Source organism: Crocodylus siamensis, chromosome 11 (assembly GCF_052110815.1).
Source record: "Crocodylus siamensis isolate JL-2025a chromosome 11, ASM5211081v1, whole genome shotgun sequence".
NCBI classification, from domain to species: domain Eukaryota; kingdom Metazoa; phylum Chordata; order Crocodylia; family Crocodylidae; genus Crocodylus; species Crocodylus siamensis.
Genome location: NC_143405.1, coordinates 66,912,343 through 66,939,175, shown reverse-complemented (window position 1 = coordinate 66,939,175; position 26,833 = coordinate 66,912,343). Strand labels below are relative to the sequence as shown.

At 51.2% G+C, this 26,833-nt stretch overlaps 1 protein-coding gene and 1 long non-coding RNA gene across 12 annotated transcripts in view; one reads left to right on the top strand and one right to left on the bottom strand.

The window, feature by feature from the left end:
• The window catches only part of LOC149856014 (uncharacterized), a 37,582-nt gene extending 33,439 nt beyond the window's left edge, over positions 1-4,143 (bottom strand). Inside the window, exons 1-2 of one of the 4 annotated variants that reach the window (XR_016438458.1) lie at positions 3,999-4,143; positions 3,497-3,789 (exon numbers count right to left, since the gene is read on the bottom strand). This is a non-coding gene — a long non-coding RNA (uncharacterized LOC149856014). Of the gene's footprint in view, positions 1-1,972; positions 2,059-3,496; positions 3,790-3,998 lie in introns of those variants that run through there. The other 3 variants (XR_016438459.1, XR_016438460.1, XR_016438461.1) reach the window with 3 other exon arrangements.
• The window catches only part of PLXNB1 (plexin B1), an 87,707-nt gene that overhangs the window by 288 nt on the left and 60,586 nt on the right, over positions 1-26,833 (top strand). For 2 of the 8 annotated variants that reach the window (XM_090021653.1, XM_090021647.1), the window contains exon 1: positions 4,507-4,644. The exons of 1 other annotated variant lie outside the window; for it this stretch is intronic. The gene's annotated coding sequence lies outside the window, so the exon portion shown is untranslated. Of the gene's footprint in view, positions 1-4,506; positions 4,645-4,703; positions 5,190-25,115; positions 25,371-25,448; positions 25,604-25,848; positions 26,340-26,833 lie in introns of those variants that run through there. 5 more of the 8 variants (XM_090021650.1, XM_090021646.1, XM_090021652.1 and 2 more) reach the window with 5 other exon arrangements.

The following is a 26,833-nucleotide window of genomic DNA, read 5'->3' as shown; positions in this document are numbered from 1 at the left end:
CAAGTGATCTACCTCCTTTTAAGTGTTTTGCTGAGCTCTGGCTATGTGATCCTGAGTGGCCCTTCAGAACCAGCAGAGCTCCAGGAGGCATGACCCAGACCCTACATGCTCATCCTACAGGTGGCACTGAAATACCCTGTGAACCAAGAAACTGCCACTAAACTGTGGGACCATTCTTTTGGCTTAAAGTTTTGAACTGCCACTCTTGCCCTCAGGTTGCTGAGACAGTTGGGAAGGGAAGAGCAAAGCGAGTATAATGAACATGGAAGGGAGTAGATGCTTGGCACTTCAATAAATGGGACTTCCACCAACTATAGCCTCTGAAATGTCAGAAATGTGTGGGGGAGGCTTGACTCAAACTTGCAAAATGGCATCATGGATCTATGAGCGCAGTGCACTAGCTCGGTGGCTCTCAACCTTTCCAGACTCAAGGTGCCCCTCTTTAGACTCCAGGCACCCTTCTATACTTTTTGTGATTTGAGCAGCACCCCATTTCAAACACTAATTTACATCTCACCTTTTGCAGAGGGGCCAGGCAGTGAGAACAGGACTGCAGCCCAGCAGGGAGGAAACTGAGCCTGCTGTCCTTATCTGCCCATCTTTGCACACCTCATGATCTCTGCACACACTAGGGTATCCTGGCACCTTGGCTGAGAATCACTGCACCAGCTGCATCAGGCCAAATGGAAAGGCCACTCAGTAGGCACCCTTTGTAACAGGCTAATTCTGTACTTCGCAGAATCCAGTCCAGTGCTTGTTTGCTTTTCCTAAAGTCTCAGCTCAGCCCAGCCTCCTCCCTGCTGTTTTTAAATGGCTGCTGAATAGAGAGGCCAAATTACTTGCAGAACTGTTATTTAGTTAATTCTTTCTGTTAAGGAATATCTCTTTGTTCTATTTGTGCAGCACTTAATATATCAGAGCCTGTCCCATTTCATTGGGTCCTGAAGCCAAGCATCAATTTACATTTACTACACCTAGCCTTGGTGTCCCCATTTATACAGCTCTGCTGCCCCCGCCCCGGTTCAAACTTAATGCTGTTGTGTAACAAGATGAAGTCCTAGACATGGCCAAGCCTTTAACTAACTTATAGAGCACTTTTATTCTTTTTTTAATCTGCAAATCAAAACTGTGTTACACCTGGAACACCTGATGTGGCCGTACTTGTCAAATCATTTGACATCAGCTTAGGATTTTGCCCACTAACTGATTGATCAATGACACCCTTTATCCTACTTTTTAATTAGGTCTACTCACAAACAATGTCAGACAACAAAGCGATTCTAAACTGTCAACTACAGAGGAGAGAAGCCATGTGATATTATCCAGAGGGGATGTCTAAGTCTAAATCTCAAGACAGAGCAGAGATCACTACCATCAGGGCTTTGGAATATCAATTTGCCCTCCAAACAATTTGGCAAGTTTGAGTTTTTATTTCAGAGGCACTATCCCAGCTCTCTGATACAATCGGTTTCTTTGTGAAAGCCATCACAAAACTGCCCAGCAGCAGCAGCTTGGTTACTTGTCAAACCCAGAGTTTTTCATTTCCTTGCAGCGTTGTAAGCTACTTGTCTCTGAGATGTTTGAATTGACATCCTGCTGTGCTAAGGGACAGAGAATACTACAAACCCTGAAATATTCTGCACTTGGTATGGCAAATCTCCCCTGCTCCTGTGGGAGTTCGAATGCTCTGGCTGAGCAGCCCAGTGAAGATGCTGGGAACATATTTTCACTTGCTTATCTCCATATCTTAAACAGTGGCCTCTTCCCTAGCTGTCATGGGAGTTTGTAAAGGGAAAGGAGTTATCCCACTGACTAACAGGGAATCCATTAAGGGCTGGGAATGCTGAGGCTTGCCCTGGCTTCTGTATTTAGGGAGCCAGCACAAAGATAAGCTTAAGGAATGCATTCACAGAGCCCTAAACTGCTGTTCTCTGGACCAAGCATAGATTTTACAGGACATAAATCTCTTTACCTAGGGTCATCTAACAAATCCCAGAGGTTGCAGGTGCTCAGGTCACTGGTTGGAAGCCCTGGAAGCAGTCCTCTGGCCAGCGGCACCTGAAAGGGGGGATGTATTTGCCTTTAGACACCACTAACACAGATCAGATGGCCTCGCAGCTGTCACTTGCATAAGACAGTACCTCTTGGGTCAGAATCCAACCCTCTGCTATCCCTGACAACCATGTTATATAGTCCCATTCATGAACTTATCCAGCTGTTTTAAAAAAAAAGTTACATTTTTGCCGCCAGCTCTAATTGGGAGGCACTTCCAGAATATTACCACTGTGATGGTTACACACCTCCTAATTTCCAGTCTTAGTTTATTCATGGCTATATCATACTAGTCCTTCAGTTAGACATACTGCTTTGAAGGCAAGTGCCCTTCTAAGTCAAAGTTGAGGCTAATTTCCTTTTCCATCCAGTTATGTCTAAATGTTGCAGATTGTCTTTTCATAGCATTTCTAAGACATGGCTTTTACTGGCACCAATTGCACTGGTCCCTTTGCCACGTTGGAGTGGACTGTCTTGCAAGCTTCTTATCCATGAATTGCTGGAGAACTATCCAGTAAATACCTGGGGTAAACAGCTAACACTTTCATTCAGGTTCTCATCGGTCCCTTTTTTTTTTTTGGCCTTGACAAATGCAACCTTGCCCTGCCAGTATCATTCACAACACTGCTGCAAAGATAATTTCTGGTTAGATTGCATCTCCCTTGGATTTCTCTTTTCACTTCTAGGAGAGAATTCTTATCTGTAGGGACAAGCATTTCACAAGAGCTGGCCCAAGACCAGAGGAAACAAGAACTAAATGCAACCCCCCATCTCCAGCATAACTTTCCTACAATATCAAACGCATCAGTATCTTTGCCATGGATAGTTTTTAGTTTAAAAAGTCCCTACACTAACTTGAAGCATGCTCCTGTCAGAAGAACTGGAAGTCAAGTTCTGTGTTTCCTTTTTTGTGGCAAGCCTGCAGGTGACCTGATGAGGGAAAAGATTTATCAAAATCTAGACCAGTAGTTCTCAACCTTTTAGACTCAAGCTAACCCACCCCCGCACCTTAGACTCAAGGTACCCCTCAGAAAGTGGCAGATCTTAGTTTTAACTCTTTCTCCGACTACGGAAGAATAGAGTATTTTTTATATTGCAAAGAACTCAGAAAATCCACGAGTCAAGACAGTTCTATCACTATGGATTCTTATTTGAAATCTCTGGGTTTATCTTGCAAATCATGTTTGGACATCCAGAAGTGCTAACACTGTGTGACACCCCACAGAACCCTTGAAAGGATCCCAAGGCAACTGAGGGTGTGGTGGCATCCTGGCTGACAGTCACGGATCTAGACAGACAGACTATTGTGAGAACTTATATCCCTGGCACGCTGGCCACTGCAGCTGTACGACCCTATGCCACACTGGAACGGACTCCTCCTCCCAACAGCCCCAGCTGTAGATTTCCACCCCATAAAATGGTGCTTAAACTAGGCAGTAATTACCTGAAATGGTCACTACCCAGAGGATTGCTGTTTCCTTTTCCTTCTCATGGTGAGGCAGGCTGTCAGACGTGCATGACCTGCAGCTGGAGTTAGGTTGAGGTCACCATGCAGAAACACCACTCTCAAGGGTCCGTGGACGCGGGTACTTGTTTCACGTCTCAGACAACTCCAGGACCGTGCGGCAGCGGGTCGTGGGCGAAGCAAAGGCCCTGTGACCTCCTTGGTTCTGCGCTCATCACCCTTCAGCCACCTCACCTCCAACCACTTCGACTCTCTAGGAAACAGTTGTCTTGCTGAGGAAGAACGAAAGCAATGCAGTTGTTATGGACTAGGAAATCAAACTTGCATTGGGGGACCTGGGGAAATTTCCCTCTGTAGAGGCAGGACTTGCAGTCTTCTGCACAAGTTTGCTGAGCACCACGAGCCCTAGAAGCCCTCGCTTCAGCATGCTGGGCCGGGGGCTGCTGGACAGGGGCTGTGGGGGCAGTGAAATAGCACAGACCAGCACAGGGGGAGGCCCGATGTCACCCAGGCAGCACAAGTGTGTCCTTGGGCGGACGCTGACGGCTCTGAGCGGCAGAAGCGCTGTTCAGATGTAATGAGCGCTTGCACAGCCCCCGCCACAGCTCCCCTCAGCCGGGTGGGAGACGGAGACGGCGAGATGCGACACTGTGCATTAGTAACGGTCGGAGCGCCGCCGCGGGGCGGCCGGGCAGAGCGGCCTGCACCCCCCGCGCGCGCGCCGCTGGGGGTCCTACAGGCCGCCCCGCCCCGCCCCGCCCCGCCCTTCCTGGCGGTCGCGCGGGCCTGAGCGGCAGGGCTGCCGGCGCGAGGGCGCTGCCGCGGCGCCCGGGGCTGAGGGGCGGCTCCCGGCGCACGCTGCCCCGTGGCCGGCTGTTTGCGGAGCGGGGCCTCCCGGCTGCGCCCGTGCCCGCGGGACCGCGCACCGCCCGCCGCCGGGGGGGCAGGCGCCAAGCCGAGCCCGGCCCGGCACCGCCGCCACATGCCCGCCGCCCCCGGCAGCCAACCAGCAGCCGGCCCCGCTCAGCCTCTGCGCCCACAGCCAATCAGCAGCTGCCCCTGCCGCGTCCCGGCTGGGGGGCGGGGCGGGGCGGGGCCGGCCAGACCCGGCGCGGCAGCAGGCGCAGGTAGGAGGCGTCGGGCCCTGGCGCCGCGCGGAGCGGGCCCGGGCGGTGCGGGCGGAGCAGCGCAGCGCGGCTTTGTTCCCGTGCCCCGAGCTGGTGGCAGGAGCGGGGCCGGCCGGGCGCGGCGCGGTGGGAAGTCGCCGCGCACCGAGTCCCGGCGGAGCCTGCGGCCCCCAGGACCAGACCCACCCCGCGGCACGCTGCCCGCTACAGGAGGGAGCGGGGCGCGGACACGGTCCGAGCTCGCGCTGCTCCCCTGCCCGCCGGGCTGCAGCCCGCGCCTCCCCCGGCTCACCGCTCCCCGCCCTGCCTGCATGCGTGTGCACGTGGGCAGCGCGCCCCGGCGCTTCAGCGCCCGCAGCCCCTTGCCGGCGGGGACGCTGCCAGACGCCCGGCCCTTGCGGGCCCCGACACCGGCTCCGGTTGAGAGCCGCTGGACGTGCCCCTGCAGGCCCCTTCCAGCGCTGTCCTGGCTAGCGCGGCTCTTCCCGGTCGGTGGTAGATACTCTGCTTATGCGCTGTTTGTGCACCGCCTTTCGCAGCATCTGGTGAGCGCACTTCAGTACTGGAAGCTTGTGCTGTGGCTTGGTGTTGGTGGGTATATAGCCCAAGCATGTATCTTGCATATGAAAGAAACCTGGTTTGGTTAGTCTCTGAGGTGCAAACCTACCCTGCCTGCTTTCTGGTGAGAAGCATCCAGCATGATTGTAAGGTGGGAGAGACCCCCTTGGCACATTGTCAAAACATTTAACTAACCTGGCAAAATACAAAGGGAGAGAGCTTCTTGCTTGTTGATATACGTGTATGAGGAGTGTGGCTCTGAAAGAAGAAGAACTGTCATCGAGTTAAGCCCAGCTGGCAGATGTACCTAAGTGGAATATAAAATCGCTAGTCACACCCTGTTTGGGAAAGAGAGTGAGAAAAGAAGGGGGGAGGGCCGAGGGGGTGGGAGGATTGGCACCGGCACCGAGGAGTGCGGTAACTACGTCAGTCAGTGGTAACTCAGACCCCTCGGGTGCCAGAGCCGTGCGTGGTTTCCCTGTTGAACGAACTGCAGGGCTGTGGTACTGATGAGGGTGTGAAAGAGGCTTCCGAGGAGGGGTTGCGCTCTATGTGGGGAGGGGTTGCGCTCTATGTTAAGGAGCAATATACATCAACCCTCATCAAGACAGAATCAAAGGATGAGGAAGTAGAAGGACTGTGGGTTAGGCTACATGGGGGGCAAGGAGAAAAGGATTTGGTGGTAGGGGTCTGCTACAGACCCCCACATCAAGGGGAAGAAATAGATTTGGGGCTCCTGAGGCAACTCTCAGAGACGATAAAAGCTAAAGAGGCAGTGGTCATGGGGGACCTAAACTACCCGGACATCTGCTGGGAGACACAGACAGCAAAGTCCCACCGCTCACGCAGGTTTCTAACCTGTGTACAGGACCTCCACCTGATGCAGGAGGTACATGGTCCCACTAGGGGGAATGCCTTACTGGATCTGGTATTGGCAACGGGGGATGACATAGTAGGGGACCTACAGATCGGTAGCCATCTGGGGGACAGTGATCACCTAAAAGTACAATTCAACATAAGGCGTCGAGTGGGTAAGGTAACCAGTAGGGTGAACGTGCTGGACTTTAGGAAAGCTGATTTCAGCGAACTCAGGCGATTAGTGAAGGATGCACTGCAGAGTAGTAGTTTTGAAATGATGGGAGCCCAAGAAGGGTGGCTGTGCCTTAAGGAAGCTATCCTTCGAGCACAAAGCGAGATGATCCCCGTGCGAGGTAAAAGAGGGAAAGGGGCCAGGAGGCTTCCCTGGCTGACCAGAGAAATCCAGGGCAGACTAAGGGCCAAAAGGGGAGCACATAAAAAGTGGAAACAGGGAGAGATCACCAAAGAGGAATATACCTCTTCTGCTCGTGCTTGTAGGGAGGCAGTTAGACAGGCCAAAGCTACCATGGAGCTGAGGATGGCAACCCAAGTAAAAGACAATAAGAAATTGTTTTTTAGATATATAGGGAGTAAAAGGAAGGCCCAGGGAGGAATAGGACCCCTGCTAAATGGGCAGAAACAATTGGTGACGGACAGAGGGGACAAGGCTGAACTCCTCAACGAGTTCTTCGCCTCAGTGTTCCTAAGCGAGAGGCATGACAAGTCTCTCACTGGGAGTGTAGGGAGGCAGCAGCAAGGCACCAGACTGCCATGCGTGGACCCTGAGGTGGTGCAGGGTCACTTGGAGGAACTGGATGCCTTTAAGTCGGCAGGCCCGGATGAGCTCCATCCGAGGGTACTGAAGGCACTGGCCGACATCATTGCAGAACCACTGGCGGGAATATTTGAATGCTCGTGGCGCACGGGTCAAGTCCCGGAGGACTGGAAAAGGGCCAATGTGGTTCCCATTTTCAAGAAGGGGAGGAAGGAGGACCCGGGTAACTATAGGCCAGTCAGTCTCACCTCCATCCTTGGCAAAATCTTTGAGAAAATCATCAAGGCTCACATTTGTGAGAGCCCGGCAGGACAAATTATGCTGAGGGGAAACCAGCACGGGTTCGTGGCAGGTAGATCGTGCCTGACCAATCTAGTCTCTTTTTATGACCAGGTCACAAAACGCCTCGACGCAGGGGGAGGGGTGGATGTCGTATACTTGGACTTCAGGAAGGCCTTTGATACGGTATCCCACCCCATACTGGTGAACAAGTTAAGGGGCTGTGACTTGGATTACTGCACAGTCCGGTGGGTGGAGAATTGGCTGGAGGGTCGCACCCAGAGAGTTGTGGTGGATGGGTCAGTTTCGACCTGGAAGAGTGTGGGCAGTGGGGTCCCGCAGGGCTCGGTGCTTGGACCGATACTCTTTAATGTCTTCATCAGCGACTTGGACGAGGGGGTGAAATGTACTCTGTCCAAGTTTGCAGATGACACTAAGCTATGGGGCGAAGTGGACACGCCGGAGGGCAGGGAACAGCTGCAAGCAGACCTGGACAGGTTAGACAAGTGGGCAGAAAACAACAGAATGCAGTTCAACAAGGAGAAATGCAAAGTGCTGCATCTAGGGAGGAAAAATGTCCAGCACACCTACAGCCTAGGAAATGACCTGCTGGGTGGCACGGAAGTGGAAAGGGATCTTGGAGTCCTAGTGGACTCCAAGATGAACATGAGTCGGCAGTGTGACGAAACCATCAGAAAAGCCAATGGCACTTTATCGTGCATCAGCAGATGCATGACAAATAGGTCCAAGGAGGTGATACTTCCCCTCTATCGGGCGCTGGTCAGACCGCAGCTGGAGTACTGTGTGCAATTCTGGGCGCCGCACTTCAAGAAGGATGCGGATAACCTGGAGAGGGTCCAGAGAAGGGCCACTCGTATGGTTAAGGGCCTGCAGGCCAAGCCCTACGAGGAGAGATTAGAGAAACTGGACCTTTTCAGCCTCCACAAGAGAAGGTTGAGAGGCGACCTGGTGGCTGCCTATAAGTTCGTCAGGGGGGCACAGAAGGGAATTGGTGAGTATTTATTCACCAAGGCCCCCCCGGGGGTTACAAGAAATAATGGCCACAAGCTAGAGGAGAGCAGATTTAGATTGGATATTAGGAGGAACTTCTTCACAGTTCGAGTGGCCAAGGTCTGGAACGGGCTCCCAAGGGAGGTGGTGCTCTCCCCTACCCTGGGGGTATTCAAGAGAAGGTTGGATGTGTATCTAGCTGGGGTAATGTAGGCCCAGCACTCTTTCCTGCTTATGCAGGGGGTCGGACTCGATGATCTATTGAGGTCCCTTCCGACCCTAGCATCTATGAATCTATGAGTCCCACCAGGCAGGGCAAGTTGCACCTCATCGGAGAAGGTGGATAGACAAATGGTTGTTGTGCATGGCAGATGTCTGCTGGTATTTGTGAGGTTTGTGAGTAGTTTGACCATTGCTAGTGTTTGTACAGGATTTACAGATGGGCTCCCACTCAACAGGAAGACCTTTCTTAGCATTTGTGTTTGCATGTGTGAGAGCTCAAACTGACTTTTGACTTACAAACTTGGTCTCCTATATCACAAATGAAAATTATTGAGTAGTGTTAGCATTTTTGCTTTGTTTCTTCTTCTTTTTCAGTATGGCAGAAGAAGGGGGCTGTTGCAAATTTCTGGATGCCTGCAGTGTGCAAATACTGTCTAGGTGACTTTATAACAAGTATTGCACCCAAGAAGAGGTAACGATTTGGGAAGTTGTTAGAATTGATAAAGATGAGGCCATTACTGGGTCAGAAGTTGGTTTCCTAGAGAACAATGATTGTGACATAATGATTGGGAATTTAAAGAAGAGCTATAGAAGACCAAAAGTGCTTTTTGGCTGTGGAGTCATGGACTGTCCAAAATCCCCTCTGGATCTTGTGTGGGGTGGTGGTGACGTGACAGTTGGTGGGCAGTAGAAATAGATAAATCAATACAACATTCAAGATACAGAGCTTAGAAGATTGACAGGGAAGAAGGAGAGCTCAGGGGGAGGGGGGGATTCTATGTCTGACAGAGGAAATACGCTTCAGCCTGTATTAGGAGCAAAACTAGAGGGTGAATGGTTAAGAGGAAAGCACCTCCTTTGGAGAACATTCCTATCAAAAACAGGACTCGGTCTTGCAGTTTATAGGATGGCTCAGCTTTAAATTCCTATAGTAACATGGACTTCTCGTTGCCTGATTTGTATGCATTGGAATCCTCCAGATTAATGGGCTTGGTTGTGTATTCCTTCGGTCTGTGTTCGATTTTCCTGTGGATGGGCTGTGCTTTAAGAGGAGGTTTTCCCCACCATGAGTAAGGGAAAATGTAGATGTGCACATCTGACCTGTGCTAAAAATTGAAAAGCAAGGGCTTTCTTGGGTTGAAAGCACTGGATGTGGCATTTTCTATGTTTGACTTTCTATAATTCCTAACACTTCCCAGGGAATTTTCTCCCAAATGTTGATGATAAAACTAGCTGTCCCAGTCAGTGCCTTTGTGCTCTTGTATTTGCTCTTTGTGACACTCTGCCTAAGCAACAAGAAATGTGTTATCCTAATGAGATGAGTTTTGGGGTTTGCAGAAAGGCATTCATTTAAAAAAATGGATCCCTACCTTACAGGTACAGTGGAATTAATAACCCAAGGGAGTCTACAGTCCTTTTTCATTCTGATTCTGACTGTTTTTTGCTGCAAACTGTAGAGAAGGTGCTTTTTTGACAAATGCTGTATCTGTGGTTTGCCCAGTGGAGGTGAAAGAGGATTGAGAGAGGCTTTTCCCTCAGTACAATGATCTTCCTGACAGGGCTGGGAGGCTGAACGCTCTTACCCTGTTCTTGAGTTCTCATCTTTCACCACAAACACATTCATAGCCTCTCCTTGTAGGGCCTGCCCTGCTGCCACCTGACCATGTGAGTGGCCTCCTCTGGACCCTCTCAATGCTGTCCACATCCCTCCTGAAGTGCGGCGCCCAGAGCTGGACGCAGTACTCCAGCTGCGGCCTGACCAGTGCCGCACAGAGGGGGAGGATCACCTCCTTGGACCTGCTTGAGATGCATCTGTGGATGCATGACAAGGTGCGGTTGGCCTTCCTGACTACATCCCCACACTGCCGGCCCACGTTCATCTTGGCATCAATGATGACTCCAGGATCCTTTTCTGCCTCTGCACTGACAAGAAGGGAGTTCCCCAGCCTCTAGGTATGGTGCCGGTTGTTCCTCCCCAGGTGCAGCACCTTGCACTTGTGGGTGGATGAGAACAAGATGGCATTCAACACTGACACCTGTAACCTGTCTGGGTCTGATTTGTAGCCTATTCCTCCCGTCTAGTGTGCCCACATCCCCCCACATCTTAGTGTCATTAGCAAATTTGAGCAGGGTTTACCCTCTTGTCCAAGTCACTGATGAAGATGTTGAACAGTGCGGGCCTGAGGACTGAGCCCACATCCCTCCAGGTTGAACATGACCCGTCCACCACTGCTCTCTGGGTGCGGCCCTCCAGCCAGTTGGCGACACATCTGACTGTGGGGGTGTTGATGCCACAGTCCCCCATTTTTTAATGAGAACAGGGTGAGGGACAGTGTCGAAGGCCTTCCTAAAGTCCAGAAAGACGATGTCCACTGCTACCCCTGTGTCTAAGGATTTGGTGACCTGGTCGTAGAGGCCACCAGGTTGGTCTGACGGGACCTGCCGCTAATGAACTCACATTGGTTGCTCCTAAGCATGACCTCCCCCACTGGTCCCTCGTGGACATGCGGCAGGATAATTCTCTCAAAAAGCTTGCCCAGGATCGAGGCAAGACTAACTGGCCTATAGTTCCTGGGTCCTCCTTCCTCCCTTTTTTGAAAAGGGGAACCACGTTGGCCCTTTTCCAGTCCTCTGGTGCCTTGCCAGAGCACCCTGAGTGCTCGTACAGCTGTGCCAGGGGTCCCGCAATGACCGCAGCTAATTCCCTCAGCACTCGGGGGTGGCGATTGTCCAGACCCGCTGATTTAAATATGTCCAGTCCCTCCAGACGTTCCCTGACTAGATCCTCACTGACCCTAGGCCTGGCTGCACCTCCTCTGGGGCCTGCGGCGGTCCCGGTGGGGAGTGTGACCTGGTCCCTGCTCAGGAAAATGGAGGCAAAAAAATTGTTAAATAGGTTAGCTTTGTCATCTGGTGTGACGACCAGATTTCCTACCATGTCTTGCAGAGGCCCCACATTACCTGGTACCTTCTTTGTACCTCCTATGTGTTTAAAAAAGGACTTCTTGTTGTCCTTGATCTGGTTCGCTAGTCCCAGTCCCATCTCCGCCTTGGCCTTCTTGACCGCCCCCCCCGCCTTCCTCTCATTCAGGAGTGCTGCGGTGCCTCCTGGGCAGGTGTTCTGGTGTGCCATCCCTGCAATTTGAGATCTTTCTCAAACTGTAAACTTGTGTAAAATTTGTGACTTGTAAAGTGGTGCCACAGCAACCTTACCTTGCAGAGGTGTGAGCTCAGGGTCTGGATGGGCAGGATCACTACTCGGACTGAACTGAATTTTCTCAAATAACTGGTGCTGTTGCATTTTAATGAGCTGGTGTGTTCAGTAGAGGGGCATTTGCCTGCTGTCCACAGTATGCCTCTGGAATGAGTCTTTGAACTGCACATAGGTCACGGGAGTCCTGTGTTATGTCTTGCACGTAAAATGTGCAAATCCATAGGTGCTGACTTAATGATACATTTCTGTACATTACCAGCTAGCCCTGATACAGGATCGCAGTCCTTTCAAGGTGTTCTTTTCAAATTACTTCAGGGATGTCATGGCTTCTGCAAAATGCTCTTGAGGCACTAGGAATGCACCGCAGCATCTCAGAGGGAACAAAGCAGGCATCAGACTTTGGAGAGCATAGATCAGTGTATTGTGTCACTAGCACTGGTGCAGCATCGGCTGGTTCAGTACGCATCTGTGTCAGTGGCTGCGGCTTTGCTTGGATTTGGAAGAGAGTTACAAAGCATGGAACACTATTCATACATGAATATATTTTCATTGCATTTCTTCCAATACACACAAAGAACTAGGTTAATAATATGATTCATTTAACAGTGAGATTAACATTACCAGCGTAACTCTTCCAAATAAGTCAGGTAAAGACTGTTGGTAGTTATTTAATCTCCTCTTTCCCACATTGCTGTGAAGGGAGCTGGGCCTCCAGGATCCAGGGCAGTTTCAGGCTTTGCTGGCTTGCTGCTTTCATATACTCAGAGTTCAAGATCTTCCCCAGCTGGCTGCTACCCACTTACCACCTGTCTTTCACCACTGTTTGTGCAATATTGTGTTCACACTGAAGTGTGAAATGATCTGTCCTCTGTCCAGAGCGGTGATTCTCATCTGGATTGCTGTATGAGGCTTTAAAACAAGGATGGGGAACATCTGGCCCGCAGGCTGGATCCGGTCTCCCAGGGACTCCGTTTCCTAGCTGTCCCTGCCCGCGTGGCTTGTACTGGTCTCCATGAAGACCCCAACCTCAGCCGCAATGGCAATGGGCAGGGCAGAGCAGCGCAGGGGGCTGCTCCCGAGCTGCTGGGAAGGTGGGAGGGGGGCAGCTTGCCCCGGAGCCAGGGCAGAGCCATGATCTATAACCTGCACACTCTAGGCATGGGCATGCATGCAGGGGATTGTGGCTTTGCCCCAGCTCCTTGCAGCGGTGACAGCCTGTCTGGAGCTGGGGCAGAGCCACAATCCCCTGCATGCATACCCCGACCCAGAGTGCGCAGGCTACAGATTGCAGCTCTGGAGCAAGCTGCCCCTGTCCCACGTTCCTGGCAGCTCTGGAGCAGCCCCCTGTGCTGCTCTGCAAATTTCCAACTGGAAACTTTCTGACCTGTTGTGGTCATTCAGAGTTCTTTGCAACAGAAGAATTGCTCCGTTGGTTGTTCCGTAGTCAAAGATGAGTGAAAGTATAAGAGCTGGCATTTAAGAGGGGGGCCTTGAGCCTTAAAAAAGGTTGACCCACTAGTTCAGAGGGTCAAAACAGTTTGAGACAGCTGCTTGTGAGCACACCAAGCTTTCCTTCAGTTTCTTACCAGTCCAAATCACCTGGTTTGCACCACAAATGTGGTGGGTGGCATACTAGTCCAACTTCAAGTGAGTTGCCATCTACCTGCCACAAGCGCTGTCACCTTGCTGGCATCCATGGAAAGCGAACAATTTGCTGCTCTGGAGGCTGTCAAGTAAAAGGGGGGTGAACAAGACTGCAGTTGTTGCTGTGCTGGATCTGCTGTCTAAATGGAGGAATTGGCACTAGGATTTCCTGTCACGTGGTCACAACTGGGCGACGTCTGGCTGGAAGGGTATTTGGACCTGGCTGCCTCCAGCCTTCTCTTGGGTACCAGTGCTCGTCTCCATAGCTTCCGCTCGGCTGCTCCTAAGGCTGGGCCCAGATCAGGGCAGTACCGTTCTCATTGGCTGCGTTGCAGCGTGTCTGAAACGCTAATCAGGAGAGGGGAAGTTGTGGGGGGAGATGAGGCAGCAGCTTGGCACCGGGGTGGGTGGCCTCCAGTTCCCAGGGACAGCGATTTGATCACTTGTCCTGTTTCTGTTAAGACCTGATCTGCTTTTTGGAGTGAAACCAGGCGGTCCTTCCAAAAAGGGAATAAGCCTGAGGATCACGCCCTGGCTGTGATCTGGAGAGGTGCCTCCTCTGCAGGAAGGCGTGAGGAGCAGGGCTGATCCAGGCACTACTCTGAGGCCTCTGCTGCTCTCTGTGTCAAGCCCCCTTGCAATCCACTGTGGCCCTCAGATCTCAGAGTTGGTAAGACCTGTCTTGTAGCCATCATAGGAGAAGACTTTGGCATAAATGCCTGCAGTTAAGAGCAACTGGCTTGTGTGAAGCAGCTCTCTAATTGAGCATTTCCTGTTTAATTGGAAAAGGGGTTGGGCGGGGAGGTATAGAGCATACACATTATAAAAGCACGATTTCAGGCTTAACTCTGCTTAGTGAAGGTGAATTTTACCCTGACTGTTCTTGGATGCCTGACCTGTTTTTGATCCTGGGTGGGGGAGGGAATCGAGGGAAGCCAGAGAGAGAACTTGAAAAACTGCAGCCAGGTAGTTACTTGCTCTGTGTAGAATAATGAGTAGGGACGTGGACAGGATACTTTCAGGGGACTTGTGTCTTAACTTCTGACTTTTCCACATTTGGTAATGAAAATACAATGTTTGGGGAAGTGAAAGCCAGACCTGCTGTGGTGCTATGTCCTGTGGTTGCATTTTTGTTTGGCAAGCCCGCATTGTGAGCTGGGCTGGGCAGACGGCCCCGAGTCTCAGAACCTGTCAGAGTTGGACGCGCTGGTTTCTTTCCCGCGGGACGGTTCGGGAAGGTACTGACGGGCATCCATTACTCGGAGATTCACATCCGTGCACCAGTGCTTCAGTGTGTTTGCTTATTGGACTCTTGTTTCCTGTTGCTTAGATAGAATCTAAAGCTTTGCCTTTGCTACTTAAAAGGTGTACTTGAGGCAATGAATGCCTGCAAGCTGAGCTGAGGCTGTAACGCAGTAAATGACTTTAAAGATATTGAGAGGGCTTGGAGGTGGAGGTGGACCGGGTCTCTCACTACTTAATCAAACCAATTTAAAATTCATCCTCATTTGAACACAGGTTCAAGTGAGGTGGGTTCAGGTGCTGAGCAGGTTGTGCGTGGGGTGGTGACCCATCTTCTAAAGAGCTGCCGTCTACCCGTCACAGCCAGCATCACTGCGCTGGCACTTGCTGGCATCCCTGGAGCTCGCTCTCCCCATTGAACCCACCACGTGGGCATGGAAGTTGAATTGCCCTCTGCTCTGAGAGGGATGTGCTGGTTAAGGCGGGGATGAGCAGCACTGCTGCTTTCCGGCTGCCTGAATAGAGGAATTGGCACTTGGTCTTCCTGTCACATGGCCTCACGTGACAGCGTCCGGCTGGAAGGGATATTTAGACCTGGCCCCTGCTCAGCAGCTCCAGTATCTTGTCTGCCTCTCCAAGTTTCACTTCAAGGAAATTCCTTCTGACAAAGGTTGCTGTCAAGGGACATGTGCTGACATCAGAGGGAGCTGCAGGAAAGGGAAAGTAAGGTGGAAAATCCTATTTGCCCCAGTGCGTTGACAGACAAGGAGGAGCAAGAACGACAGCATCCGCCAACTTGGTGACACTTGTTCATTTTTGGCAGAGACTAGTATTGGGAAGCTACTTGTGCCGTTTCTGTTTTCCTTGCTTCTTAACCCCCATGGGCCTTGTCAGCTGCGTTATGTCTAGCAGATCCGTGAAGGAAGTGAAAGAGGATAAAAAGCTTGGGTTCTCAGTGCTGGCAAAAGGTCGCAGAAATGTGGAGCAGAGGTCTTCTGCAGTGGTCCAGCATGTTCAAAAAGGAGTGTGCGGGTGTACCAGACACCATACAGGGGGAAGGTGGCTCTGATGGGAGCAGTTCTGTTGCTGACCAGTACATTTTGGAGCATGGGGGTTTTGGGACTCCCATTCCCTCCTTGCAATGTGATACTATACTCCTTTGTATACTCCTCCCAGTTAACTCTGTGCCTCCCCAGCAACAGGACATAGGTTCAGTCTCTGCCTCCCTCACCTGCACGCAAATATGCACTAAGCTATTTTGGCGTTTGCTGTAGTACAGTTAGTTTTGTTTGCACGGTTCTGCTGACTGGAAGGACCTCTGAATGAATAACCTGACTAAAAATAATCACTGAGTGCACAGTTAGATTACACCTCGATGACATCTACTTCTAGTAAAATGTTTTTTAATAAACAGATTTCATTCCCTTGGTTATCCTACACTACCTCCTCACTACCCCATAGCCTCCAAGTAAGAGCACAGTGTGCTTTGGTCCCACTGGGGGCCTTCATGGATGCACCTTCTCTGGCTGCCTATAACATCCAAAAAGCATCTCCTTTACTAGCAGTCAGTAAAGCCTTCTCCTGTTCTCTCGGATGTTGCACACAGTGTGGTGTAGACATGTATTATGCGGGCCAGTTCTTGGTTTTCAGCATCTAGCTCTGGCATGAGGCACCTGTCTGTTCTCTGAAGTCTTCCACAGACACACACTCCCCTGTCACCCAGCAGCTGTGCACGGCAGAGCTGTACAGCTCCTTTGTACTGTCCCCAGCTTCAGCAAAAGGCTTTGTGAGCTGCGTAAGTAGGGTTTCCCAGGAGCTGTAGGAATTGCAACATCCTTGATGTTCGTGGGGGACCCTCATCGCTGCAGTGAGGAAGCCAGACCTTCCCCGGTGAATACTGGTCAACGTGCAGAGGCTCAGCCAGGACGCAGAGGAGGTTCCCCTGTCTGTTGATAGAAACCTGGCCCCCAAGGCGAGGATTTGGGTTGAGGAGGTGAAGAATAGGAAGGTGGGTCCCACGATCAGCTCCTGCAGACAGTCTTTCTATTTTCCCCAATTATCATATTATTCCTTCTCTCCTCTCCCTCCCTCCCTGCCCTTGCAGTTTGAGTTCATCTTTCTTGAATGTGGGTGACCAAAGGTGTTCATAGTGTTCCAGATGAGGTCTCGCCAGTGCCTTGTAGGATGGCATTAGTACCCCCTCTTTTTGTTACGCTTGGAATTGCCCTTTGCTGTTATCGCACCAGTGGCTCGCTCTTTCTGTGATCACTTAATACAGCCAAGTACTACTTAGTTGTTTTTAACTCTCGTGCCTCTGGTCAGATAAGCCTTTATTAGTCCCAAAGTGCTTGCCCTGCATTTTGGATTACTTAAACTTAGTCCCACTTCAATTGCTCCCATCCTCAAGGTCATCCTTTCTTCCTGTAGGGTACCCTCTGCACATCTGATGCCTCCTGACTGGTTGGCTGAGCCTAGATAAAGTGAATCCACCAAGTCAAGAGCATGTTCTCCTGAAGGACCTGGCAGTATTCACTCTTCTCTAGCCATGTCCCAATGTCCGTCTTCCAGCTCAGCCATCTGGCTGTGATCCCAAAGCATGTTTATCAGCCCATTTTTATTAGTGGCTGTGAAGACCTGAGTGTTCAGTGCTGGCTATGGGATGCTAGGAGAGGCATTTTGTGCATCTGCTTAACTTGTCGCACAGTCCCAGAGTTTGAGTAAGTCATCCTGCATTACAGCAGGAGAGAGAGAGAATGAATAGAGCCTGGCGGTGGGACTTTGCAGCCTGGGGCTTCTCATCAGAGAGCTCTTTGCTGCTTTTTTTTTAAACAAGGGCGGATCTGTTTGGTCCAGTCTCCTGGATGACAGTCTCCCCAGCATAATTGATGCTCTGTATCCCAAGGCCTCGTTTCTTTTTAAACTTGTCTTCAAAACTGAGACAACATACTCGTTATTAATGGATTATAAGGCCAGAAGGGACCATTGTGACTGTGTTATGAACTCCTGTTTAACAGATTGTGACTTCCCTGAGTCAGACCTTGTTGTTGACAAACGGATTTGCCCTTGTTTAAAGAAAAAGAAAGAAAGCGGCAAAGAGCTCTCTGATGAGAAGACCCAGGCCGCAAAGTCCCACTACACCCAGCTCTTGGACATTTGGACAGTGATTTACAAGAGAGGTTTCTTAAGCCACCCTAAACGTAGCAACATGGACACGCTCTTTCTATACAATATTCCCCTTTGTTGATTGTGGAATATTTTTCCAGGAACTTTCCCATGCTGACAAAACCTGATACTCTGTCTATATTTAGTGGATCTCTTTGTCCATCTCCACATTGTCATGCTGCCTCATTGGTAAATCTGAAATGGAAGCATTAATATACATACAATTTAGTCTTAATCTCTCAGTGCTGACTGACCATTCCTGCTGCCTGCCAGGTCTGGCATTTTATTTTGGTTCTAATTGGCTTCTTCCTTGGCCTGCTTTGGATAGACAGGAAAGAGAGGTCCAATCTCCTGGGAGCTCAGAGGGAAAATGGAACATTATTACATGCAGGCTGGTCAGGGAGCTTGCTGCTTTTCACAGCGAAGATTCTCTCCTTCGTCCGTAAAGGTTCCTTTGGGCCCATCTAAAATCTTGTTTCCTGATTTGGAGTGGGCTCTGCTGACAGCTGTTGTGCAGTTCAGCTAAGTTAAAAGCATCCTGCCTGTGTCTGCCTGCCGTGTGGGAAGGGTTTGCAGGATGCTGCTGCAGAGAAACCCAGAATTCTTATAGGGATGTCGTTTTCTCCCTCCCCCGTGTCTGCAGAGGCCTGGTCTTGCCCAATCCCAGCTCCGCTCCCTCCTTTTTTTTTTTTTCCCGTTGAGAGAACAGTTTGCTGCCAACACTTGGACAGAAGCAATCATGCAGTTGACTTGGCCAGTCATGCATAAAAATGGGCAAGCTATTTTTCATGCTAGAGTAGATGGGCAACCTTTTCTGCAGCCCATCTTTTGTAGCCTGCGTATTCCTATGGCTAGAGCTGCTCCCAGGCCAGAGACTCACCTGTATGTTGGTAATACTTATGGCACAGAGTACCTGGGAATTGTGCGCTGCTGACAAGTGAATACTATGTTTGCATTCATGTTTGGACAGATGAAGGCTGAAGGACAGGTGAAGGTTCAGAGGCCCTTATTTCAGCCCCTGACTTCCGGGCACTGCCTGTTCCAAGTGGTGATGGAAGTCTTTACCATTTCCAGATTGCAGAAAAATTAAAACCTGCTGGGTGTGCCCCTCCGTAGAGGTCGATGCTGTGGCGGTTCCAGAATAGCCATTTTCCTGACAGTCTTGCTAAACTTACACTTTTTTCTCCCTTAACATTTTCCCTAGAACAGAGTCCGTTACTTCTCACAGCACTCCTTCTCTGAGCCTGACTTCTGTGCCTGACTGTGCTGTCTTTTACCTTTCTGTCTCTGGGGAAGAAGACCCTCATTGCACGATGTAATTATAAAGCACCATGCATGTTAAGGAGCACTTCATCCCTGTACTCCCTTTTGCCATGCTGTCTACAAAGAGAAAAAATAGTAAATTGGGTACTGAATCTTGTATCTGATCCAGTCTCCTAGATGTCACTCTTCCCAGCATAACTGATGCTCTGAAAATGTATCCTAAGGTCTCATTTCTTTCTAAACCTGTCTAATATCTTGTCTTCAAACTGAGACAGTGTACCAGTTATTCATGGACTATAAGGCCAGAAGGCATCATTGTGACGGTTGTGAACCGCCTGTTTAACAAATTATGTGACTTTCCTGAATCAGACCTTGTTTAAAATAGAGCATCTCAGTTAAAAGAAAAACACTAACCTTAAGATTGTTGGTGGGGGGGGGATCCAAATGGTCTGTGAAATTCAGCTGCAAAAAAACCACGTGGTCTGCAGATACTGGAAACGAGTTGCTGGACACAAGTTAATAATTTGCCAGCTATTTAATTCGGTAAGTATTGTGATATCAATTCTTTGGTTTGTGATTGACCATGTAACTGTCAGCGAGGAAGTGAACTTCGGTTTGTGTGCCTGAAGGCAAGCCTACTAACAACAAACCTCGTACTGCTCCCCTCGACATGCAAGCAGGACTGTTAAGGATGTTTGTCCTGCCCCTACATGGCCTTGCAGACAGGAATGAAGTCATGGAGACATTGTAGCCCCCCTCTCTTCAGTTGGGTCAGAAACTGAATCCAGTCAGACTGACGTATTGAACTGCATCTCCACTGACTGAGGACATCCAGCAGAAACCCCGGGAAGGCCTCCACTGAGGCTGCTGAGCAGCGAGCCCTCCTCCATGCTCTGCGACATCCTCTAGCCGTGGCAAAACAGCCTCGCTCTGCCTGTGTCCGTGCAGATAGGTCGCTGAAGCAGCGTTTCCAAAATGTGTAATTCTGCCCATGCCTGCCTTCTCGCTTCATCTCTCCTGGGCCCGCTGTTCTTGATCGCATCAAACAGGAACTGCTTGTTCTCACCCTTGACGACCCTCACAGTCTTCCCCCGCCCAATCTCTCATCTAGTACCTGCCTCATTTCGGCCTGTGGTGCCCACCCCTGTCATCTCCTTGCTAGATTTTTAAATGGGCACTTTTTGTGTTTTCTCTCATGCCAGTCCTTGCACGTGGGAGGTGTGCACCCTACAAACATCTGGAAAACTACCTTGTTATTCTCTTAAAACCCTCTGTTAAACTTTCTTTGCCTACAAAGTAACATGGCACTGGTTAATGCGAGTGCAGGTCAGGCTGGTCTGTGTTTCCACGCTGTTGCTTTCTACTCTCTATCTGTCTCCATCCGCAAGCTTCTTTTAGCCAGGGCCAGCCTTCTTTCATGTCTGTACAGCCCCCAGCACAGTCAGCTCCTGCCATGATAATGCAAGTAACAGAAGACTGAGGGATTCTTAAAGGCAAACGTACAGTTCAGTGTCCTGAGCAGAATGAGTGCTGCTCTCGAATCCCAGCTCTGCAAGAGCATTGCTTCCACTCCGCTTAAATGACTGATTTGGAGCGTTTCCAGGCCCCGAGAAACCTTCTGTTCACGTCCAGCACCGTGTCCCCTGCATGCTTACAGGGTCAGCTTGGCCTTGGGCAGCTGGGCTCTGTAAGTCCCCCCACCACCTCTCCCCATTCTCTTTTTTTTGGTTTTTTCCTTTCTTTTTGCAGTAGCTGCAGGCCCTCAGCAGGGGCTCCAAAGCCTTGTTTGCTTTAGCTGGGGAGATGTTTGCCTTTGCAGTACTTGGCTGCAGAATCCCACAGCCTCCAGCTGCCAGGGAAACCTGGAGCGGCCCTGCTGCTTTATCAGGGCGCAGTGCGAGCCTCAGAATTCCTTTCTGCCAGCGGCAGCGGTGACCCTGCCCTATGCTGCGTGGGGCATTTTTGTTTCTGCTTACTCAGATTCTAAGCAGGAATTGCCCAAAACAAGGTGAGGAAAAGACTTCATTTCATCCAGCTTGCTGCTGCAGAAAGTCTCAGCATGAGAGCTCAGTAAGGTTCCCCTGGCACGGTGGCAAGGAGCCAAGCAGTGGGTGGACTGCTGTTGTAAGCAGGATTTTTGCAGGGTATGGTAGTCGCAGGACGCTTTTGTTTTCTGTGCAGTTAATGGCTGGCACCTCTAGAGCCTGTGGGTCTCATTGCTGGGACCTGGCCGTGGGCCATCTTGGGTGTGGGTCCTCATTGGGGTCCACGCCTCACTTTGTGTTTCTACCAGCCTTCTCAGGTGCACCCTGTTAGTTTTTCCTGCTCCCTCCTGTGTTCCTGATGCACCTCATCTTCCCTCTGAGCTTCTGGTGGCTGCTGCCTGAACGCTCTGCAAGTGGCAGCCAGCAGTTCCCCTGGACGGGGATGCAGGTCAGGGTGGACAGTTTCATAGATTTCATAGGTTTCATAGACATCAGGGCTGGAAGGGACCTCGGGAGATCATCGAGTCCAGCCCCCTGCCCAAAGGGCAGGAAGTCAGCTGGGGTCATAGGATCCCAGCAAGATAAGCATCCAATTTACTCTTGAAGGTGTTCAATGTAGGTGCTTGAACCACCTCCGCTGGCAGACTGTCCCAGACCTTGGGGGCTCGGACAGTAAAGAAATTCTCCCTTATGTCCAGCCTTATGTCCAGCAGGAGTTTGTGACTGTTCGACCTCGTCATCCTTTGGGGCGCTCTGGTGAACAAACGTTCCCCCAGATCCTGGTGGTCACCCCTGATAAACTTATAGGTGGCCATCAGATCACCCCTGAGCCTGCGCTTTTCCAGGGTAAGAGTCCCGTGGCTCTCAGCCTGTCATCGTAAGATCTGTTTTCCTGACCTCTGATCATGCACGTGGCTCTCCTCTGGATTCTCTCAAGCTTCTCCACGTCCTTTTTGAATTGTGGAGCCCAAAACTGGACGCAGTACTCAAGGTCAGTGGTTGCAGAAAGGGTTGTGTCTACAGCTTGACCCTCTTGTCCTGGCCAAGGTGAAGAGCTTGATCCTCTGCTTGACGTCTCCCCAAGCTGTTTTCCTTTCAATGAAGTACATGTTTTTGTGTCTTTCTAGAACTGTCAAAGAAATGTCTTCTCTTTTCTGCAGGAAATGGGAACTTCAGAGCTATTGGGGATGAAGTAACATCCACCTTTTTGCCTTTGCCAAATGTGAAGAGGGATAGGGAGAAGGCCTGGGTAGAGCTTCCCTGCAGAGTTGCTTTTCCAACTAGAGTCCATTAGGCAGAGTAAAAACAGTCCCATCATTCAGAGTCCCACGTTCAGAGGTCCCTTGCCTACAGGGTCTCATTCCTTGAATTAGTGGTTGTTAGCACAAAATACATACAGCTGTTCTGCACACGGCTCCTTGCACCTGCCAGGGAGTGAGGGAGGTGTGAGCTTGATGACATCCTAGCCTGGGATAGTAGGGTTGGAGTGCTGTAGCTATGATGATCCAGGAAATGTCTCAAAAGTAGGGATTTTTTTTTTTTTTTTTTTTTTTGCAATATCTCTTATTGGACCAACTGTATAGTTAGGAGTGCTGCTGGATAAGCCTTCCAGATAGGCAGAAATCAGGCTGTCTTATGCCAGGTAGTCACAGCTGGCTGGACGTGGGCATGAAGAAGGCCTGATGCAGTGGGTGCTGGGATGCGTTTTCAGCAGGGACTCTCAGCTGTTCACGCTGCGTGCAATCAGTAAAGCCGCAGTGGCTCCCAGCCTCCAGCAGTTGTTCTTGCTCTAACTGTGTTGTTGGTGGCTCTGTGTCAGGAGCCGAGGGTTTTTTCTGGTGGTCTCTGAATAGCTGGGAGAGATGTTAGGCAAGCTTTTGAGTCCAATAAAAGATACCATGAAGAAAATCCTTGTTCCTTGCATGTTTCATTTACCATCGGGACTGCAACAACATCCCAACCCCTCTGCACACGGTGGTTCTAGGCAGTTTAGCAAAACTAGTTAATAACTTACAGATCCCCTCTATATCCTTCTCTTGTTAGTAGGTTTTGTAAGTGTGCATTAAGGAACGGCTTTGTACAAGTTTCTCCCTCCCCTCCCCCTCCCTACCATGTACTGTTAATCTCTTGGGAGAATGTGCTGGCACCAAAGCCTTTTCAGTCTCCTTTATGCTGCTCATTTTGGCTCAGCCCCAGTCTCTGTCTTTTATTCTTCAAACAATCCCCAGGGTGCCGTGTTCTGGGGGGAGCGCTAGAGACCAGAAAGCAGAGTGGACATGGAGCATCTCGTGCACGGTGGGCTGGAGGAATTCCTGTTGGGCCGTCTGATGAATGGGAGCAGCTGCGGGAAGGTGAACAGGCTCTTTGGGCAGGTGCATGGAAGTGGCTGTGGAGAAAGGTCAGAGGGTAAAAAATCTGCCTTGTGGCAAACGGGAGAGGACAGCATCCCCCACCATTCTTGTTACTGAATGGTGCTTCCTAGTGCCAGGCTGGGCTTTCAAGTAGGCACAGCCTTGCAGGAAATATTGGACAATGTCCAGCAATGTCATATTCCTTCTTTCTGGGAGCTTTCCCATTAGGCGAGCCAAACCTTGCCTTCCTAACGTGGGGTGCACTGGAACATCTCTAGCCTCCTGGATTGGGCCATTGGAAGGTGCACTTACTTGGCAAGGAGAATTGTCCCCGCCTCCGTAGTCCCATTGGAAGCACTTCCCTCCCCCCGGCATCATTCTAATCCCCAGCTCCTTGGCCAGAGGAGAAATGGGGCATGGGTGTTGCATGGGGAAAGATCACTAACTAGTAGGGCAAACTTCCAGAAGATGTGGTGGGTTTTCCACTCTGGATGTGTGAAAGCAGGTGGTCTGCCTTTCTGGGAGAATAAAGTACATTAGCCACAGGCAAGCTGTTGACCCAGTATGTGGTGAAATTCTGTAACTGTGCTTGCAGAGGAGGCTGGACTAGATGATCTAATTGCTGTCAGCCATTTTAGTCTTAAACTTAAGAATCGGCCAGTTCATGAATGCAAGGTAAGCAAGAGCTTGCTATATAGTGCCAGGTATCCACAGCACATGGTGTGGTGATCAGCTCAAAGATGGTTATCCTAATCCTTTTCTGCACTGTTCCAGTAGTGGGTCACCTGAGACTGGAACCCCAAACTGAGAGTTGGGGATGTGGGTAAGGAGTCTGGTGAGATGAGCTCTTCAGAGGAGAGGTACAGGAAAGTCACTTTTTCGCACTCTTCAGAGCCTCTGATTGTGGGATTCCCAATCCTGGAGCGCAAGAAGCTAAGTCTAATACATAACAGTAGAAACAGGATAAATGTATGGATGGGGTTGCTGTGGCAGGGGCTAAGATGGAGCTGTGGTGGGGCCTGATCCGGTATTGCAGCTGCGTGGCTTGTGGTAATAAATACCGCCAGCAAATCAGACTCCATTGCAAAGCCAGTCTCCAGCCCTCCCTGCAAGGCACGTAGTAAGAAGTGCGTGTGGGGTGAGAGGGTGCTTGTGCTGAGCTGAACAACCTGCTGAGCTGCGCCTTGCTGCCCAGGTGCTGCACGGAGCTTGTGGGGCAGGGGCCTCCCCCAACCCAAGCTTGCTCTGGCAGTGTTTTGTTGAAGGATCAGCACAGCTGAGCAGGTATTGTCATCCCCTCCTGGGAAGAGGGGTCCAGGCTCCCAGGAGGAAAAGCAGGGGAGGCTTCAGTGCAGCTGGCTGGTAGCTCGGTCTCCGGTCCTTGATGTTCCCTCCCGCTGCCCTGGGTGCCAGGGGGGACAGCTCGTGGGCAGTAGGCCAGGCCCTGAAAGGAGACACATGTGAGGCCTTCGGCATTCACATGCTGTATCAAAGGCAGAGAATAGCTTTCCCCTCCCTGCAGCACTCGGGTCAGGGGAGCGGAGCGCCAGCCTTAACCCCTGATGCGCCCAGCGCCGCAGCAGGAACCGGCCTCTGGGAGGGCTGCCTGAAGTGGGGGACAGGTCTCTGGGGGAGCCTCGTGCGGGGGTGTTGGTCCAGCAAGCAGGCTGGTCTGTCTGCATCTCGACTGAGGAAGGGTGGAGGCCCCTGGGCTACCCCAGGAGGTGTGCTACCCCCTCGCTGGCTGCCCATGTCTGGGGGGAGCTCCTCTGCACCAGCCCCCAGAGCCGAGCAGCAGGGCCTGACCCGCGGCGCTGGGAGCAGGGGCAGTCGGGAGCTTTCGCCCTCCCCTGCAGCAGTCTGACCCGTGTGCTGGCTCGGAGGGGAGGAAGTGCCAGACCTGGGAATCGGCTTCCCGGAGCTCTTAACCCTTTGGTGCTGGGCTGTGTTGAGGACTGCTGTGTGGGCCCCGTGCAGCGCTTCCAGGCAGCACGGGAAGGGTTAAGCGCTGTCAGCTGTCCTGGCTGAGCCGAGCTCCGTTCCCACGGCTTTTCCTTCTGCCCGGGCTGAGGGAGGGCCTGGATGCTCGGTTGCTCTGAAGCTGCAGGACGGCTCGTGGCCCCAGCGCGGCTGGCTGGACCGGACGGGCGCTGGACCAGGAGGTTGGTCCCATTCTTGTTGGTTCAGCTGCCGTCAGTGAAGTGCTTTGTCGGGACAGGCCAGGAGCGGACGCACTTCCTTCCCTGAGGCACTGAGACGTCTTCCCGGCTTAGGCGCGGAAACAAAACTCCTTCTGGGCTGGTGCAAGGCGGGGAGTTGTCCCAGAGCTTCCACGAGCAGCTGGTGCAGCCGATGAGTCAGAAGCACTTCTGGCGGCGTCCGTTCCCTGGAGGAGGTGCAAGTCCCTTGCAGCGCGACCTGCTCCTGGCTGTACAACAGCAGTGTCTTTCACTGCCTGATGCAGACTCCATCTTGTCCTCTCACCCTTCTCTCAAGCTATTGTTTGGGATGATTATGCGAGGGCTTTCAGACCCCACAGGCTTGAGGGCGAGTTAGGCAGAAGTTTTGTTGGGGGAAGGGGATGGGTTTTAACGACTTCGGGATGTATGCCTGGCCGTATAACATGTATGTAGCTCTGAAATAAGGCAGCTAGGACTCTTGCATTGTCTTTGGGTCAGAGACGGGGACTGCTAGAGCAGAAAGAGAAAAGAAGATTCAAATGCAGAGCTCGGCCTTGGAACTGTCTTCTGCTTCCCTCCAAAAGAGGAATGTAGGGTGGGAGATTCCTGTGCTAATACTGCGTGGAAAAGTGACCCTTGAATACAAGAAGAGATGGCTGATAGACCCAGACACATGGCAGGCTCTTCATAGGAAATACAAAGAAGCTGTTCCTGCCTGCAGAGTCTAGTCACATCTGACCTGAAACAATGAGTGAGGGTGACAAGGGTACCACTCCGGATGAGTGGTAGGATGGGGTCCCCGTGTTGCTTTGATTTGGTTTCTTGCATTAGTGCAATAGGGCTCAACTGTTTTAGACTCCAGGCATTCCACATCTAGCTAGAGGCACTGATAGGAAAATGCCAGCTCTTACTTTTCGCATGACTTTTGGCAACAGAACAATGCTAACGCAGGTCAGAATGTTTTTAACAGTATAAATTCCTATTTGAAATCTCTGGATTTATCTGGTGAATCATGTTTGCTCACCTAACAGTGCTGGCGTGGCGTGGTGTGGCGTTGCACCCCATGGTATGCTTGAATGGCTCTTTAGACACTCCAGGGTGCTGTGGCGCCTTGGTTGACAATCACTGCAGTAGGGAATCGCGCTATACCAAGCAGTGTGAAAAGACAGGCGACAAGAAGCTGTTATAGTCGGGAAGATGGAGGCCTGGGTGCATGATTGGAAACTGGGTGTCAGGGGCGGAGAGCGGGGAGCATGGCCTTCCCCCATATGAAAAACCTGTTTGACGGAGGATGAGGCTTGCTGAGCTGGTCCCCAAGAGAGTGGTCCTGGGAATTAACAGGGCCCAACTGTGCCATGTGAGGGGGCTGTGCAAAAGTGTGTCATACCAGGGCACTACTGTCACATTGCAACAGGTCTCATTTGCTGAACACCTAATGGTACACA